The sequence below is a fragment of the Protopterus annectens genome, chromosome 6.part0 (assembly GCF_019279795.1).
Source record: "Protopterus annectens isolate FY-2018-M chromosome 6.part0, PAN1.0, whole genome shotgun sequence".
Taxonomy (NCBI): domain Eukaryota; kingdom Metazoa; phylum Chordata; order Ceratodontiformes; family Protopteridae; genus Protopterus; species Protopterus annectens.
Window position 1 is genome coordinate 1253198777 of NC_056737.1, and position 18869 is coordinate 1253217645.

Genomic DNA, 18869 nt, shown 5'->3' on the forward strand with positions numbered 1-18869 from the left:
ATTTTATAATTAACTTTAAAGGCATTCTACTAGGTCAACCATGGATGACAAAAGGGGAAAAACTTAAATGTTTCCATAACTAATTAAATAAAATGCATAATCTTCTCCAAAATCAAAGGAAAAAAAAACTGGACTTATATGGATGACAGAATCCTTCACCTGCAACATTACAGCAATGTGATCATAATAATCATTAGGATTTTTTTACAAGAATAAACAGAAAACTTAAAAGATGCAAAAGCAAAGTCGGTTTCACTTTCAAAATGTCCTTTAACAAATGCTTGACCTATGAGATATCCAAACGATGCTGGCTAAACTAGATAACAGCTGTTAGAATTTTAGAATCAGGTTTTCAAAATTTCCTCGAAAATCACATTTAAAACCCATAATTGAAACAGAAAAAACAGTATTAGAAAAACAGTGTTTAGCAATTAAAAATATTATACATATTTGATAAATTACCAAATTGATAAACTCACAATCCAAAACTAATGGAATCCTTAACCCAAAATATAACCACAGAACTATAATTTTAATCTAAAAAACCTATAAATGGATTCTAAATGAAATAAGAAATAAATGTCTTGACAGCACACATCATATGCAAAAAAGTCTTTATCCCAAGATGGAATTGTATGTTGTGTCCTAGTAAAATGTTTTATGCCATTAACATAATAGCCAACAGATGAGGAATTATGCTTTTGTTGTATTATCTTGCATTTTCTCAGATGTACACTTCAGCTTATAAGAGATCTATCTTGGGTTACTACAATGGGGCACAAGTCTGTATGGAATGACCAACATTGTCTTCAAAGTCAGTGAACACAGCAACAATAAGGGAAAGATGATTGACTGATGCATGACTGACCATTGTCAAAGAACCCTCAGAAGGTGCACACAAATGTATATCAACAGCAGATGATCAGGAAAAATCCTACTGCAAGAAACAATCTGATCAGAAATGACTGTCATGATGGCATTTAGTGCAGACTGTGTGACACTGCCATCCAAGATGTTTGATAGTAACATATAAAATATGCTGACAGTTTTTACAGTCTTTATAAACATGGCCAACTACAGCATGACTGATACTTCATTGACTGGCTACACTATCTTTAAATGCTTTTTTAACCTATTATCTCAATTACATTATTTAAATGTTAATAAGACCCATTACTAAGGTATAACTTAACCTTCGCTTCCCTTACTTAGTTCCAAATGTTGTATGTATCCACTAATTTGGACAGAGAAGTAACAAATTCACATTTCTCTATTCTTGCATCTATAACACCGAGATCAGTGGAACAAAAGAATATATTTTGCTCACTGTGAAATTCTAACTATAAAGAATAAGTTAGTAACTAAGGACCACAGAGACCATTACTTGCATTGTTTTAATGTCTGGAAAAACTTCAGAATATCAGTGATAGTTTCAAAAGCCACGTCAGTAAACTTTTCCTTTTTAATGTGTATTACTGCCCTAATATTTCTATATCAGTGTCAAATGTTTCTCTGACTTGAAGCCAAATGAAATTTCTGTTGAAAATGATGAAGTTATCAGCCATTAAGATTCTTACAACATTTTGCCTTGTCAGTGCCATACAAACAGGCAATGGCAGTTTAGCAGAAATAATAGTTAGAAGAACATGACAAAGCATTTGAAGACATCTCATTTGTAACATAACATGCTAATACCTCATTGTTTTCAGTCACAGGATGTTGAAACATTTGTGACACCGACAAGAAAGCATTCTTATCCTCTCATAGTTACTTATACTGAAGTTTCCAAAACAAGACTAATATAAAGTAGGCATATAACTATTAAAGGGTGCTTACGTATTATCACAACCAGATTTCTAACCTGGCATAATTCATAATGTGATAGCAAAACGAGTTCATCTTAAAGTAAAAAGTGATGTGTGAACTCTTAATTTGTATTGTATCAGATTGGATCTGAAACAGGAATAGGAAAAACGGAAAAATTCCTCTTCCTGGAGAGCGTCCTTTAGCGAAGTAACTTAATGCAAAATAAAATGAACATTACTGCTGCTACATATATGGCGTTAATGTCAAATGTATATCATTAGTTAGCGACTTCAGTCTTCAGATCATCCCGCTGATTTGCCAGAAAGTCACACATTTTATGAGGACCAGCCCAAAAATATGTGGCAAAAAGCTGGACATTTGTGTGAAAATCTGGACAGTTGACAGGTATGTATAGGTGCAATGCTAGTGACACAGAAGTGGTAATTATGTACAGTGGAGCAATCGGTTCCAGTAGGAAGAGAAGCAGCAGCTTTGTACAAGACACTGCTTAATTTCTGATTGTGCTAATATGCTCGGTACATCTAACAAAATAGCAGTTATACCTTTTACATTACATCTCTGCCATAACTGAAGTGAAGCATTTGGAGTTGAGTAAGGCTTACAGACATACCTGTCAACATGGTAGTGCACTCAATGCAGAGATATCCTACAATAAGGGGAGGACAACACCCTAAAAATCCAGCTGCATTTAAATACTTATGCACTTACAAATTGACAAAATAACATGAAATCCTTTTGTCGCCACATGTACGGCATATGAATACATCAAGAGTGACTTGCTCGCAACCAGGTTGTGATAACATGATGTAACTCAGTGTATTCATCCCCAGAAATACAGGACAGCTGACTTATTTTTCCTGAAGTGAAGCTGTGTAACACTATAATGACAGAAATCACACATTGATTTCAGTGTTACTAAATTTAAATGACAGAAAATGTTTTAAACCAGCGATAACGTTTTGAATTATACCAGGTTAGAAATCTGGTTGTGATAATACGTAAGTACCCTATAAAATAAGATGTAATACCTAAATAAATGACTACCAGTAGAAAATATTAAATCTTCTGTGGAACATCATTATGCACAACTTAAGAGACTAGCCTGAAAGAAAGAATCTTGACTGACAGTAGCACTGGAATTGCAGAAGTTGACAAATCCTGAACAGGACTGGCTTGTGCTCAGCTCTGACCAAACATAGTGGCCATATAAATAGATTATTCATGTACTGACCCTGACTTCATATCTTTTAAGGAGGATGCAATTGCAGCCATTATATGGCACTCAAAAGCTAATGATCCCGCTTTAGGAATGTCAGAAAGTAGACCACCTAGAAGGGATACTTAAGTGTGACTCCATTTATGTGTTATACTTCCTGCAATCCTCTCATAAAATCATCTTCACTTAACATTTTTTTCAAAGGAAAATTCAAAGATCCCAATAGCTCTATTATAATAGAAAATCAAATGACAGAAGAATTGCACATAATTAGTATTAAAGTTCTCCAAACATTTATGTGTGAAAATTGTTTCTCCTTTCAAATACACAACCTAACCTAAGGTGTAATCCCCTATCATATCCTTGCTAGCTACAGATCCCCTAATATGAGTCTGGAAAACCACACCTCCTACCTAAACCTACTGGAATTTCTTAACACAGTCTAACACCATACTTGACTTCACCTACCCCTCCATAAACTGGGAGTCTTATATGACCTATAATTCACTTGCTCATAGGTTTTTAGACTTCATCAATGCAAATACCCTGGAGTAACTAGTTAGCTCCACAGCTAGAGGTACAAATATCCTAGACCCAGTACTCATGAACATGGGGGATGCTGCTCCCTGTCATGCATTAACACCTCTCTGATAACATCTGACTACAAAATGATCTCCTTTAATATTAAAACTAACCTAGAACCCCCTTCAAACTTCATACCTATTAAAAACTTTGCTAAAGCCGATTACCTCAAACTAAGTGGCAGCTTATTAAACTTCCATGCTCCTCTGAACATGTATGGCACTGAGGCCTACTCTGAGCTGTGCACAAAACCACATTCATAGCTGCATAGAGGAGGCAGTACCTGTCGAAGTCAAACCTATGATTACTGGCAAAAATAAACCACTTTGTTAGACCCCTAGCATAAATAATCTATTCAACTAAAGGAAAAAAATCCTATCCAAAGGTAAGAATGAAGCGATAAAACAGTGTAAAAAGACACTCAATAGTCTAAAAAAAAAAAAAAATAGAGAACTGGTCAAATTTTCCAAAACAAACTATGAGACAAAAATAGCCTCCCAGGTGAAAGATAACCATGAGGCTCGTTTAATTATGTTCATAACCTCAGGGGAAATGTTCAGCGATGTGCCGAGTTAATCATGAATGGAAACACTTACACCCAGCCTGAAACTATAGCAAACCTGCTGGCTGACAAGTACAGCTCAAACTCCACCCCCCGTCACCTCCTACCACACCCAAAGAAATACCTACTACCATCACCCTACTAGTCATTATGAGGGAAAAGGTCCTTTCTGCACTCACCAAAGTCAAAAAATCAGCCTTCATGGGTCCTAATGACATTATAGGATGCTTCTTAAAAAGCTTAAAATAGAATCTACAACAGCCACTAGAAACCCTCTTTAACCACAGCTTCTGGGCATTCTTTGTCCCAGAGGAATGGAGGACTGCAACAGTTGTTCCTCTGCACAAGGGTGGCCCATCAACTGACCCAGAGAACTACAGACCCTTAAGCTTGGCCAGTCTTATTTGTAAGCGGATGGAGAGGATTATTATACACTTGATCAATAATGACATGGAACCTCTCCAAAAACTGGACCAGACCCAATATGGCTTTGTCAAAGGGAGGTCATACCTGCTCAATCTGGTTGACTTCTATGAAAAAGTCATCAGTGCCATGGATGAGGGTAAAATGGTACACACTGCTTAATGCTTATGTAGACCTGGCCAAAGCTTTCAACACAATCCTCCACTTGGGGATCATAGATAAACTTACTGAGTTAGGCATAAACCCCTACATTGTCAGATGGATAGCCAACTGGCTCACTGGGTCACTGACAGGATACATGTTGCCCAGATAGGGGAATCCACATCTGATAAGAAATCTGTTACTAACAGTGTCCCACAGGGCTCAGTGTTGACACCCCTCCTGTTTGGTATAGACTTCTGTGACGTGAAGGGCAATGTTGGGGGCCTCTGGCTCGCCAAGTTCCTGATGACTGTAAGCTGGGAGCAATCACTGAATCCCCAAATGATGATGACATCCTACAAACAGGCCTAAAAATGACAAAAGACTTGTGCCAAAACCATTGTCTGAGACTAAGTGCTAAGAAATGTGTAATCATACCCTTCAGTAAATCAAGTATCCTTGTAAATTATAATATTGATAGTACACCCTTAAATGTAAACTCAGTGAAGAGAGACCTAGGAACACAGATTGATAGGAACCTATAATTGGAACACCAGATAGCTACAGTAATGAGGAAATCCCTCTGTTTGGCTCAATTATAAGTAAAGGCATGGTATCGAGATCAAAGGAAGTCATAGTCCCATTATACTCTGCCGTCATCAGACCCATAATTGAGTACAATCCTCCCTTCTACATGTACCTAACCAGGCACTTATATGAACTGGAGTGGCCCCAGAGGTTTCTCATTAAAAAAAAATAGAAAGCATAAGACACATGTCTTATGCAGAATGACTAACGGCTCTATCCCTTTACACTGTCTCATATTGTTTATTGACAGGGGACTTATGCCTGACCTACAAGCCATTTTGTGATCCAGACCTGATGAAAATGTTACATATTCGCAAATAAAATTATTCAAGGGTTACATGTTCCATGTACACTTACTTGTAACTCGAACAGAATTTGCTGGAGAGACAGATTTGTATCCCAAAGGCTACCTCGTGGATGGAATAAACTTCCCATTTTCATAAAACAAAGCCCATTCCTCACTCTCCTCAAAAATAATGTAGATAAATGTATGGGGAACAATTAATTCACTGCTGGGATACTGCCCATGTCCCTTATGGACAGAGGCAGTCTGTAAAATGACTCAGCAGGACTCTGACACCCAAAACCGTACCATACAAAGTACTGTCAGCAATTGGAGAGACCTCAGAGGTTTCTAACTAAGAAGATCAAGGGACTCCAACATGTGCTTTACACAGACCATCTAAAGTCCCTGTCACTATATTCAGTATCATATAGACTTCTTAGGGGAGACTTGTATCATAGATTCATAGATTCATAAATTAGTACTAAGCTAACTGCCCTTGTGAGCCATTTTAAGCCTAGCCAATTATCCCTTGTGAGACTCAAACCCTGCACCTTGTGCTTGCAAGGCAAACTCCTTAACCATTAGGCCAACCTCCCAACTCTATCTGGCTACAGAGCAATCTCCAACCCAAACCTAATGAATTTGCTACACATCCATAAATCAAACAGGAATAGAGCTATCTGTTGCTGGGAATTAAACATGGCCTGCGACTTGGAAAGGATGACCTGGAGGGACAGATTTGTCTCCCAGTGACTGCCCATGTCTTTGGAATAGATTGTCAATTCATATGAAGCACATCAGCTCTATGTCACTGTTCTAAAGGAACCTGAATGAGTGGATGGGGCACCGTAAATTCATACTGGGGATAGTGCCCACAACCATCTTGGACATGGGCAGTCATTACTAAATGCAATCCCGGGTATTGACTAGAGTATATGTGGTATTACATTGGAATGAAACGGCTAGGCTTGAAATGACCTCCGGGTTGATAGCCTAGTAACCACCTATGATCCTATGAGCCTGATACTACCCCATCCCATATCTGGGAAATTAAGTTATAATATGGTCATATTGTGGGTAATACTGGCTAGGCTTGTAAAGGCTCTTGTGCCATTAACCTAGTAATCACCTAACAACATATGAACAAGCAGAAAAGACCAGGTGAGTTTCTTCTGGTGTCCTAAGCAAATCCCTACTCAAATCAGTAAAATTACTGTCTCAAATATCCCCTTAACAAAGGCACATTAAGTGCACTCTACCAGTCTGCAAATACAAATAAAAGCATTAACTAACTTGTTAGATGCTTCTTCTCGTATTCACCTTTAGTGCTGCTGGGAAACAGAATAAGGAGCTGCAAGTGCATTAAAACTGAATGTAGCTGTGATTCTGTGCTGTGTCTGTCTAGGAGAGAAACAGACTGCATCATATGGAAGAATAAGATGTCTTATGCAGGTCTGTTGCTGTAATTTTTTTTGCCTGCCACTGCTAACGTCAGGCTACTTCATTTGCATACTCCTATCATTCCTCTTTCCTTAGATTTATAGATACATAAGTACTCACTAGGCTGTTCATCTATGGGACTCTTAAGAGGCCTAGCCTTACATTTCCATGATTGTTATTAACCCTTGTAATTTGCAATATGAATCTCCTAAGACAGGTTGCACAGGTATATGTTGGTTACTTACATGTTTCCCTGCCCATGAGGTTCAGTGGAGATAAAAGAGGTATGAGTTTGCAGTTATCCAGCCATTCATCCAAGTTACATTTGAATAGAGTAAGAGAAATACTCTGTTTTATGCAGTGGAGAAGCCAGTCCATAGAAGTGGTATTCTCTGCGATACATACCTATGCCTCCAGCATGTTCTGTTAATATTGCAAAAGAGGCTGAAGTCCCTTGAGTGGGTGTTTCTGATACCATTGGACTTCTGAGTGTGTAATAGGTCTACAGCTCAGATGGTGTAGTGGTACAGTCCTCTGACTATAGTGTACAGGGTCATGGGTTCGACAACCTATGAACAGAATGGGATCTGTTGAGGCTCTATACATGAGGCAGTGGTCACCTTTTAGTAGCCTGTATAATACCAGGAAGAGAGACAAGGCTTTGAAATGGTCTGTGCAGTTTTTATTATTTAGGCCTTTGAATTTATTTATTTTTTCTGGTGAGGAAGTATTGTGGTCATTCCATTTGTCACAAGTGTTTGGACAGGTACATACTGAAAGGGGCATTATACTCAAAGGTCATCCTAATGAGTACTACATGCAGTAGAACAATTATGCCTCTGGATCTGGATGCCATACCCTTCAATATAAACTGTGGGATGAAAAAGGACTTCCTTACAATATTGGATATGTGGTGATCAAGAGACAGCTCTTTGTCAACATAGGATCCCAGAGCTCTATCGGATCAGTTTCCAGAGGGGTGTTGTCAATGTGGTAATTACAAAGGGAATCATGCTTGTCAAAGGATATAATAATACATTCCTGGGCATTTAGTTTCAGTCCCTGGTTTTAGCACCAACTATTTGTTTGGGACAAGTCCTGTTGTAAGAAAATGGTGTTCTCTGGGAAGTTTATCATGGCACCAAGTTTGCAGTCATCTCAAAATTGGTCATACATTATGCCTTAACATTAGGTTTGACCTCCAAGAAAATAATGTCAAAGAGAAGTGGCCCATGGACTGACCCATGGGGCACTCCACCAGTGAAAGATCTTTTGGAGAATATAGAGACACGCCCTTAGTTATTGTGTTCTGTTTGTGAGATATGTTGCTATCCATTGCGTTACATATTTATTAATATTTAGCTGGAAGAGTTTATCTATGTAGTCTGAGGGTGACATGGTGATGAACAACTTTGCAAGGTCCAGCTTAGCTGTGTGCACTGTTTTCTCCTTGTTCATTGTCCCAGAGACTTTTCAAATAAGTTAATTAGGTTAAGTAGGCAGGACCTTCCCTTGATGTATCTGAACTAGGTTGGCTCCAGAATTTCTAGGTCACCTATATCCCTGTTTATTAGTTCCATAATGATTTTTTTTTCATAGCCTTGGAGATCAGGCTTATGGGTCTGTAATTACTCATGTCTGCTGTATTACCACCTTTGTGAAAGGGAATAATTGTGTTGCTGTCCTCCATTCAATCAACACAAAGCCTGTTTTAAGGCTAATGTTGAATAGCCTCTGCAGGTGGTCTGACAAATCTAGTTCCAGGCTAGCCAGTAGGTTGTCTGGTATAGTATTTCTCCCACAGACATACTGCTCTTGGCCTTAGATAGTACTTTGAAAACTTGTTCTTGAGAGATGTGATGAAAGAGGGTAGATCTGGGTGTTTGATCTGAGAACACTGGAGAGGAGAGGGGGGATAAAGTTATTGCTGAATTTGTCCACTAGTAGATTGGCAATGTCTCCTGGGCCTGAGTATGCAGTTTCATTAACTACTTGCTCTGCACACTGGAGGGGATTGTTTCTGAGATTTATAACATAGTTAAAGAAGGTTTTGTCATTATCTTCATATAGATGGCTGTTTTTGCCTCATATCCAGCTTTGGTTGATTTGATGAGGCTTTGGAGTTCCTTGTTTAGTTTAGCAAGATTATGTCTGGCTTCATGACTGTTAAGATTTATTTTTGAATCCAAGTATTGTTTTTCTTTTGTTGTAGTGCCTGTTATATTAGTGTCTTGCCATAGGGGGGTATTTTTGAATTGTTTCATTGTATTTGTTTCTGAGGGAGGACAGATATATTAATGCAGCTAGTTATATGTGTATAGAACTTGACAATAAAAGATTTTGCATAAGCACCCTATTGAAATGTTGATACTCAAAATGCTGAGTGCTGAAAAGCGAAAAAAAAGACCAAAAATCTGGAGAAGAGCAAATCTCGAAAATCAAAATTGTTCTTCTCCTTAAACTACTTTTTGCGGGGGGGGGGGGGTCAAGGCTCCCCTACAACCCCCACACCCCATGGTCTTGGGACTGACGAAAAGCTATATTTTAAAGGCTTAAATAAACTGGTGCATGTTTCAAAGAGATTTTCATCGGATTTTTATCGGATTTTAACCATTTGTGGATTATATCTGGTTGGTAGTGTTGCTGCATCAGTCGCGCATTTCTGTGGATCCCATTTGGCGGTTTCCAGGCTGTTTGGTCCTTGTGTGGTTCAGGAGTTTGTTTGTTCTTTTAATTTCTCCAAACTTATATATGCCAACTCTGAGATGACCATACCTCAGAGAACAGGGAATATTCTGAGAAATGGCATCATGGACTTCATATATACAAGTCTGATCTTTTGGCCATTCAGTCTCTGTGTTTCAGGACTCAGTTTGGCTGGACCCAATATTTCAAATGGTTAGTTACAACAGGTGAGATGAGCTGTCCTATATTGGTAAGGACTAAGTCCAGAATTTTATCTCCCTTGGTTGGTATGTGATTAACTGGTCCACAGAGTTTGTGTTTATGAAGTCTAAAATCTCTGAGCATTAAAGTTTGAGGATGTGTAAGTCTCCCAGCTGATGGTGGGATGGCGAGATGCTTGAAGTCTCTTATGAGAATGGTGCTTGCCTTAATAGAAAAGAACTCAGTACTTGTTAGGTAGGAGGCATGGGTCAAAGGGGGCACAGGAGTCCTGTAGTTAGCTATGATGTGATAGAGTGAGGTGGACATGGAAGAGTGCCTGTAGTTATCTTGTCTAATGAATCTGGAGGTCAGCTTTTTTTTTTTTTTTTTTAAGTATACAGAGACGTAAGCGATAGTCATAGCAGTCCTCCACTGATGGAGTACTTTCACTGGTCTTAAACCAGATCACTGTGATAGGTTCATAGATTCATAGGTGTGTACTAGGCCAGTGGCTCTGGAGCCTTTACAAGCCTAGCCCAAAGGATTACCCTGGCATCATGCTACCCGACATTAGTTCCCAGTGCCTCTGTCGAGTAAAGCCATAGGAGTGATCCCCGGGGTTAATTTTCTATTTCCCATCCACTCATCAAGATTTCTCTTGAAGAAGGCATGGGTGCCATGAAGTTAGCCACCTCTGTTTTTAGGATCCCAAAGTTAGCTTTGGAGAAGTTTTTCATAGTGGTTACCTTTGCAGGGGGGGGGGGCTTGGGACATGGTTGGGGACCTATAGCAGGCTACGACCTGAATAGCTGTCTTACCCAATGTTAGCAGCTCCTGAAGTATCTCTGATGCATTATGTTGGGCTACCAGTCTGGAGGTGCACCCGTCCTTTATGAATATGGAAACACCACTGCCTTTGGAGCTTCGGTCCAAGTTCCAGGGACCAAAAGGTGTGGAATGAGTTATAGCCTGGTAGTGAACCAGGTCTCTGTTAGAGCACAAATGTTGATGTTCTCCATTTTAAGAAGTGCTTCGAGTGAGTGCATTTTGAGATTTAGACTTCTACCGCTGAGCAGCATGACCCTCAGATTGCTTTTGTTTGTAGCTGTTATGGTGGTTATTTGGTCTTTGGGAACACTGCCTAAAAAAGGCACTATAGAGGTAGAAAGAGTCTTGGCCAGTATCCTGAAGCCCAGGGTTGACAGATGTAGGCCATCTCTGGCAAAGCATCAAGGTCTGTCAGTCATGTCATCCCAGGCAGATAGATACTGGATTCCCTTAGAATGACACCAGAAACTTAGCCAATTGTTGAAATCAGTCATTTTCTGCTTCTACTGTGGTATCCCTCTGGGTGATGGTAAAATGCTGCTTAGGGCTAGGGTCATACCCGCCTGGGCTACATAATGTGAGAGCTCCTCCATATCTCTTCATGTAGTCCAGCGAGGTATGTCTCAGGTCATTCACACCCACATGTAGAATGACAGAGTCATATCTGTACCTGTTGTTGAGGGACTTGAGTGCGTGCATTATGTGGCGGATCCTGGCACCTGATAGAGAGCTGACTGTTACCTTCTCCCTATTCAGCCTAGTGAGTGGGACATCAGTGTGCCTCACTATCGAGTCACCTATAACTAGTGTGTTGGGCATGCTGTTTTGCCTTAGGGGCTTTGGTGGAGTGGCATGATGATGCCCATATTTACATTTTCCAGGCTTAGTAGTGCTTGTGCAGTTTTCTCCTGAGGCATCTGGCTAATCATGTGATCTCTAATATCTCTTTGAAATATCTTATTAGAATTATCCCAGGTCTCGTTTATCTCATGCTAATCTATGCAGAAAATGATATGACTAATGAGTTTTTCCTCACATATTTTCTCCAATTAATTTTATTGTTTTTCATTGAACTCTACTATGAAGCATACGTACTATATTTTTTTCATTACAGCATTTTTTACTGCTATGTTTTGTAGTATAATATAATACTTTGTGATTTAAAATATCTATAATTGATTTTTACAAGATTATGACTCTGGAGCTTTTCTCTCCAGGCCTCCACTGAAAATGGGCACTTTCTGTTCCAGCCAAATTTTCCCAGTAGACAAATGTCAAATAAATAAATAAAATAAATCTCTCATATTCTTTCTTTTCTGCAAACCCTGATGATTCCGCTGTGCAGTCCATATCATGAGACCTCACACACAGAGTCTGCAATCCATATGAAATGGGTATGTGATGCTTGATAGGTGAACAGGGAATGTGCATTTTTTTTTTTTAGTCACAAGTCCCATCCTCAAAGCATGTTGACATTATGAATATCACTGGCTGTTTGAGGAATGGGGAGTGGTTCTGCGCAAACATCGTCAGTCTAGGACCTATTAGATGGTCACATTTTCTTTGTTGTCCTGCCCAGCAGTCCATTGTCCTCATCTCTGAGCACTGGCATCCACCAAATCTCAGGCAGAATGCCTTGCATTAGTCCTCCCTACCCACCAAATATGCACACCACCCCCTCTCCTTACTGTCAAGCACTCAAGTTTCTAATTAAATTTGGATTGCACAGGCCATATCATGAGTTTGATCCCTCTAAAACACAGGTGAAGCTGACTCTACTGTCACAAAATGTTTCCTCAGTCCTACATGAAATAAATAAATTGTGCAGAGGGGAGGCATGTGCAATACATTTAATGACTCTACCTAAAACAATTAAATATCTATTTGTCATGATATTCATGTTTGTCATTTTTTATTTTTAGCATGTCCTTCACATTTGTAGATCTGTTTTTTCAAAGCCAGGATTTCCTTATACCACTTTGTAAACATTGACATTTCCTTGTAAAATCTTTCACTTTGTCTTAATAAACTGTCTTATTTCTGATTCTTTCACACTATATTATAACATTAATGCACATGTTCTGTCTACGTCCAACTGATGGCCCAAGGCTTCTTCTCTTACCCTAAATGTTCAGCTTTGAAGTATTGGGGTGAACCTCTGTATTCTCTTTACTGACAGGTACCATAATCCACTAAACTTGCAGTGAATTGATTTGTATTATAGTTCACTCAATTATCTTAAAGTATAGCACTGTAGTGGAAGCCTCTTTTGGTCACAGCTGTGCAACCATGTTGTCAGTATATATAAATAAGGGGGTGGTAGGAGAAGCTGCAGCATTCAACACTGAGGAAGGGAACAGTGTGTTTACATTGCTGTCAAGTAAAGACATCAATGTATTAACACACAGCCATAAAGCAATATCTTAAAAGGAATTAGTGAAATTGTGTGTGATGATGTGTCAGTGAACAGATATTCTCAAATTCTGTTTAGACTCCATTGCACTGTATATCAATGCAACAGTGTGTACCATGTAGCATTGTGTTAGTTGGCAGTGGATGATGTAACAAATGCTTACAAATGTTTCTGTGCATAACATTCATATGTTCTTTTTTTCACATTGGTCTTTTTATCACATTCCCAATGCTTTGGGCAGAAGATGCAAGTGTTTCCATTGAAGGGCCTTGCAATGTTATGGAATCACAAGTGAGTATTGATGCTTTTCTGCACAGAAGCATAATCAAATCATTATCTTATTTATTTAACACTTGTTGACCAGGAAAGTAAAGGAGAAATGCTCGAGATGCATGTCTTTGGAATGTGGGAGGAAATTGGAGTACCAAAACAAACCCATGGGAACATGCAGACTCCACAAAGAAGGCACCCTAGCCAAGAACTGAACCTAAGAACCTTTTGCTGTGAGGTAGCAATGTTAACCGCTGCACCACTGCACTGCCCAATATAGATATAGATATATATGGATGATTTTATCAACTCACTACAATATATATATACATATATATATACCAAAACAGCAGAGGCCACCAAAGCAGACACCCAAACAACCACCACCTCAGAACACAACACCTGCAACACATAGACCTCACAGTCAGAGTGTCAAACAGTCACAGCCCTTAAGGCCAAACACAATGCCAGACACACTAGTCATTGGTGACTCCATAGTCAGACACACTGACGTCCCGCTCACCAGACTGAGTAAGGAGAAGGTCACAGTAAGCTGCCTGTCGGGCGCTAGAATCCGCCACATAACGCAAGCACTCAGGTCTCTCAACAGCAGGTACAAATATGACTCAGTCATTGTCCACGCTGGTGTAAACGACCTGAGGCGTACCTCCTTGGACTACATGAAAAGAGACATTGAGGAGCTCTCTGATTATGTAGCCCAGGCAGGTATGACCCTGACCTTGAGCAGTATCCTACCTTCACCAAGAATGATGCCACAATACAGAGATAAGATGATCAGCTTTAACAATTGGCTTAAACTCTGGTGTCATTCAAAGGGGATCCAATGTCTGTCTGCCTGGGATGACATGCTGGACAAGCCACGCTGCCATGAGGGGCGGCTTGCACCTGTCACCCTGGGATTCGGATATTGGCAAAGGCTCTTGCCACCCCCATAGTGCCTTTTTAGGCAAGGCTCAAATTCTAAACCTACCACCCTAGAACACAAAAAGGAAAAAACTAAGGGTAATGCTGCTCAATGCCAGAAGTCTAAATCTCAAATGCACGCACTCGAGGCCCTTCTCAGTAAGGAGAACATCGATGTCTGTGCAGTGACAGAAACCTGGTTCAAGGCTCCTGAGAGCACCCCAGCACTATCAGGTTTTACCTCTTATCATGCGTTCCGGCCCCAAAATCCGGACAATACCAAGAAAGGAGGGTATCCATATTCATCAAAGACACCCACACCTCAAGACTGGTGGCAGCGCCGCGATGCAGCAGAGACCATCCAGGTGCAATTAACCATAGGCAAGACTGCTCTGCAAATTGTAGCATGTTACAGGCCACCCTCACAAACTCAGGAACCTCACATGGCCTTCCTGAAAACACTAGAGGGATAAATGTATCACCAAACACCATCATACTAGGTGACTTCAATTACCCTAATATAGACTGGGAACACTACTCAAGCCCAAACACCCTAGCCCAAAAGTTCCTGGAATTCATAAACTCAAATGCCATGGAACAACTAGTCACCATCCCACAAGAGGAGAAAACATACTTGATCTCATCATCCACGAACATGGGAGCACAATGTTCAACACGAGTATACCCCTCACTGGTGAGATCAGATCACAAACTAATCTCGCTGGAGGTCCTCATCCCACCCCACCTGAAATAAAAGACCACAGTAAAGAACTTCTCAAAGCCGACTTCACACTTCTAAAGACTAGTGTGGTCTCCTTTAAGGCCCCGAGCCGGTGGAAAACAGTACTCAAGCAGCTGAATCACTTACAAATGCCTTCTACCAGCACCTGCAGGACTGCATGGATAAGGCAATCCCAAACAAAACAAAGACTCTTTGTACCAAAGGCAAGCGTCCACTCTGGTGGACCCCAGCCATAAACAAACTCTACAACAAAGGAGGAAGCTACTACAAGATAGAGCAAAATCCTTAAAGGTAAGACACCCTTGATCACTATAAGTAAAAACTAAGAGCTCCCATAAAATCATCCAAAGCAAATTTTGAGAAAAATAGCTAGAGACTCAAAAGACAATCATAAGGCCTTCTTTGGCTATGTTAGAAACCTGGGAGGAAACTCCCAGATATGCTCAGAACTAGTTCAAAATGATGTGAAGATTACTGATCCTACAGACATTGCCAACATACTGGCTGACAGGTTCAGTGCAAACTTCTCCCCTCCCCAAAGGAGAGATATCTATACCAGCGATTGCAGCCCCAAACATCTCCAAGCAAGTGAGAACTGCTCTCTCCAAAGCAAAAACACAGCATCCATGGGACCTGATGGTGTCCCGGCTGTGTGCTCCACGAACTCAATGAGGAATTAAACCCACAGCTAGGACAGCTGTTTAATCATAGTCTTACCTCTGGATCGTGCCAGGGGTGGCGCACTGCAACTGTGGTCCCACTTCACAAAGGCGGTGCCTCCACCGACCCTGGAAATTACCGGCCCATTAGCTTGACAAGCCTTATCTGCAAAGCCATGGAGGATCATAATGGACCTCATAAATAAAGACATAGGAATTTGCAGACTTTGGATCCATCCCAGTTTGGCTTTGTCAAAGGCAGATCATGCCTTCTAAACTTGGTTGACTTTTTGAAACAGTCACCAAAGCCATTGATGAGGAAAGGCAGTCCATACAGCCTACCTCGATCTGGCGAAGGCCTTTGATACAATACCCCACTCGGGTATCATTGAAAAACTCATCAGCTTAAATGTTAACCCATACATCACAAGATGGGTTGCAAACTGGCTGAGTGACAGAACCCACAGGGTCAGAGTTGCTGGCGCCATGTCAGACTCAAAGCCTGTCACAAGTGGTGTACCACAGGGCTCAGTCCTGGGCCCACTCTTGTTTGGCATCTACTTTTCCGAAGTACAAGCAAACACAGGAGGGTTATGGCTGACAAAGTTTGCAGATGACTGCAAACTGGCGCCATAGTAGAAAACACATCTGACACAGATATCCTTCAGAAGGGTCTCACAGAAGCGGATAACTGGTGCCAGAGCCATGGCCTAAAGTTAAATGCCAAAAATGCATAGTCATACCCTTGGGAAAAACAAGGTTACTAGCTACCAAATAGGTGGCAATCCACTGAGTACAGAAGAAGTTATCAGGGACCTGGGGACCCAGGTTGATAGTAGTCTGTCATTCGACACCCATGTAGCTAAAGTAGTTAGGAAGACCTTCTACATTGCCCACCTTATCATGAAGGGATTCTCATCTAGATCAAGGGAGGTCATAGTCTCCCTATACTCATCACTCATCAGACCAATGATTGAGTACAATGCCCCATTGAATGTATCTGACCCGACACTTGCAGCAGCTGGAGAGGCCACAAAGTTCCTCACCAAAAGGATAAAGGGTCTCAAACATCTGTCCTATGCTGCCGACTGAAAGAACTCCAGCTCTATTCAGTCTGCTCAGAGGTGACCTTTGCCTAACATACAAGGCCATGTCAAACCCAGATTTGATGAACGGCTATTAATTAGATTCATCACCCAAAGACTCCTATGCTGTGGAATAAAATCGGTATATGTGGTAATTTAGGGCACTTTGTTTTTGCCAAAGGGGATGACTATACACTTTTGCGTTTAGCTTGAGGCCATGGCTCTGGCACCAGTTGTCTGTTTCTATGAGGCCCTTTGGAGGATGCTTGTGTTGGCTGGAGAGTCGACATGGCTCCCAGTTTGCAGTCATCTGTGAACTTGGTCAGCCACAGTCCTTCCATGTTGGCCTGTACCTCCGAGAAATATATACCAAACAAGAGAGGTCCCAGGACTGAGCCTTGTGGGATGCCACTTGTAACTGGTTTGGAGTCTGACATGGCTCCAGCAATTCTAACCATGTGGGTTCTGTCCTTGAGCCAATTTGCAACCCATCTAGTGACATAGGGGTTTATATTTAAGCTGGTGAGCTTATCTATAATGCCCGAGTGGGGTATTGTATCAAAGGCTTTTGCGAGGTCCAGGTAGGCTGTGTGGACCACCTTCCCCTCATCAATGGCCTTGGTGACTGTTTCAAAGAAATCAACCAGGTTTAAGAGGCAGGATCTGCCCTTAACAAAGCCAAACTGGGTAGGATCCAGTGTCTGTAGGTCCCCAATATCTTTATTTATGAGGTCCATGATGATCCTTTCCATAGGTTTGCAGACCAAGCAAGTCAGGCTTATGGGGCGATAGTTTCCATCATCCGTTGAGACACCACCTTTGTGGAGAGGGACCACTGTTGCTGTACGCCACTCTTTGGGTACATATCCTGTAATAAGGCTGGGATTGAACAGTAGTTTTATGTTTGGGTTTAGCTCTTCTTGGAGTTCATGTAGGACGAGCCCGGGACACTGACTGGTCCGATTGATGCTGTGTATTTTGCATTGGAGAGGGTGGGTCTTACCTGAGCATCTGAGATGTCAGGGGCAGCACTCTGCTGGGATAGATATTTGCCCTTTGGTGGGGAGTGGGAGAAGTTTGCACTGAACCTGTCAGCTAGGATGTTGGCAATGTCTGTGGGTTCGGTGTATTTTTTGTCATTTTGGACTAATTCTGAGCATATCTGGGAATTCCCACACAGGTTCCTAACATAACTAAAGAAAGCCTTGTGATTATCCTTAGTGTCTTGTGCAATTTTTCTCTCGAAGCTGTCCTTAGACGATTTTATGAGTGCAGTAGTTTTTTGCTAATACTGATCAGAGATGCCTTCCCTTTTTGGGATTTTGCTCTATCATGTAATAGCTTCCTCCTTCTTTTGTATAGTATGTTTATGGCTGGGGTCCACCAGACAGGACGTCTGCCTTTGGAGGATTGAGTCTTGGTTTTATTTGGGATTGCATGATCCATGCATTCCTGAAGGTGTTCATAGAATGCGTTTATACAGGATTCTGCAGTCTGGGTCGTATTTTCCACAGGCCCGGGGGCTTTGAAGGTTTCCACCTTGGTTTTGAGGAGTGTGAAATTTGCTTTAGAGAAGTTTTTCACTGTGGTTTTCTGGGTAGGGGGTGGGGTCGGGATGTGAATATCCAGTGAGATTAGTTTATGGTCTGATCTTACCAGTGAGGGATACACTTCTGGTCTGGAGCATAGAGTCCCCATGTTGGTGATGATCAGGTCCAGTATGTTTTCCCCTCTTGTGGGAGTGGTAACAAGTTGTTCCATAGCATTTGAGTTTATAAATTCTAGGAACCTTTGGGCTAGGGTGTTGGAGCTAGAGTAATGCTCCCAGTCTATGTTTGGGTAGTTGAAGTCGCCAATATAATGGTGTTTTATTTTCCAGTGTTCTCAGGAAGGCAGAGTAGGGTTCCTGGGTTTGGGAGGGTGGTCTGTAGCAGGCTATAAAATGGAAGGCAGTTTTACCCACTGTTAGTTGCACATGGATAGTCTCTGATGCTTCA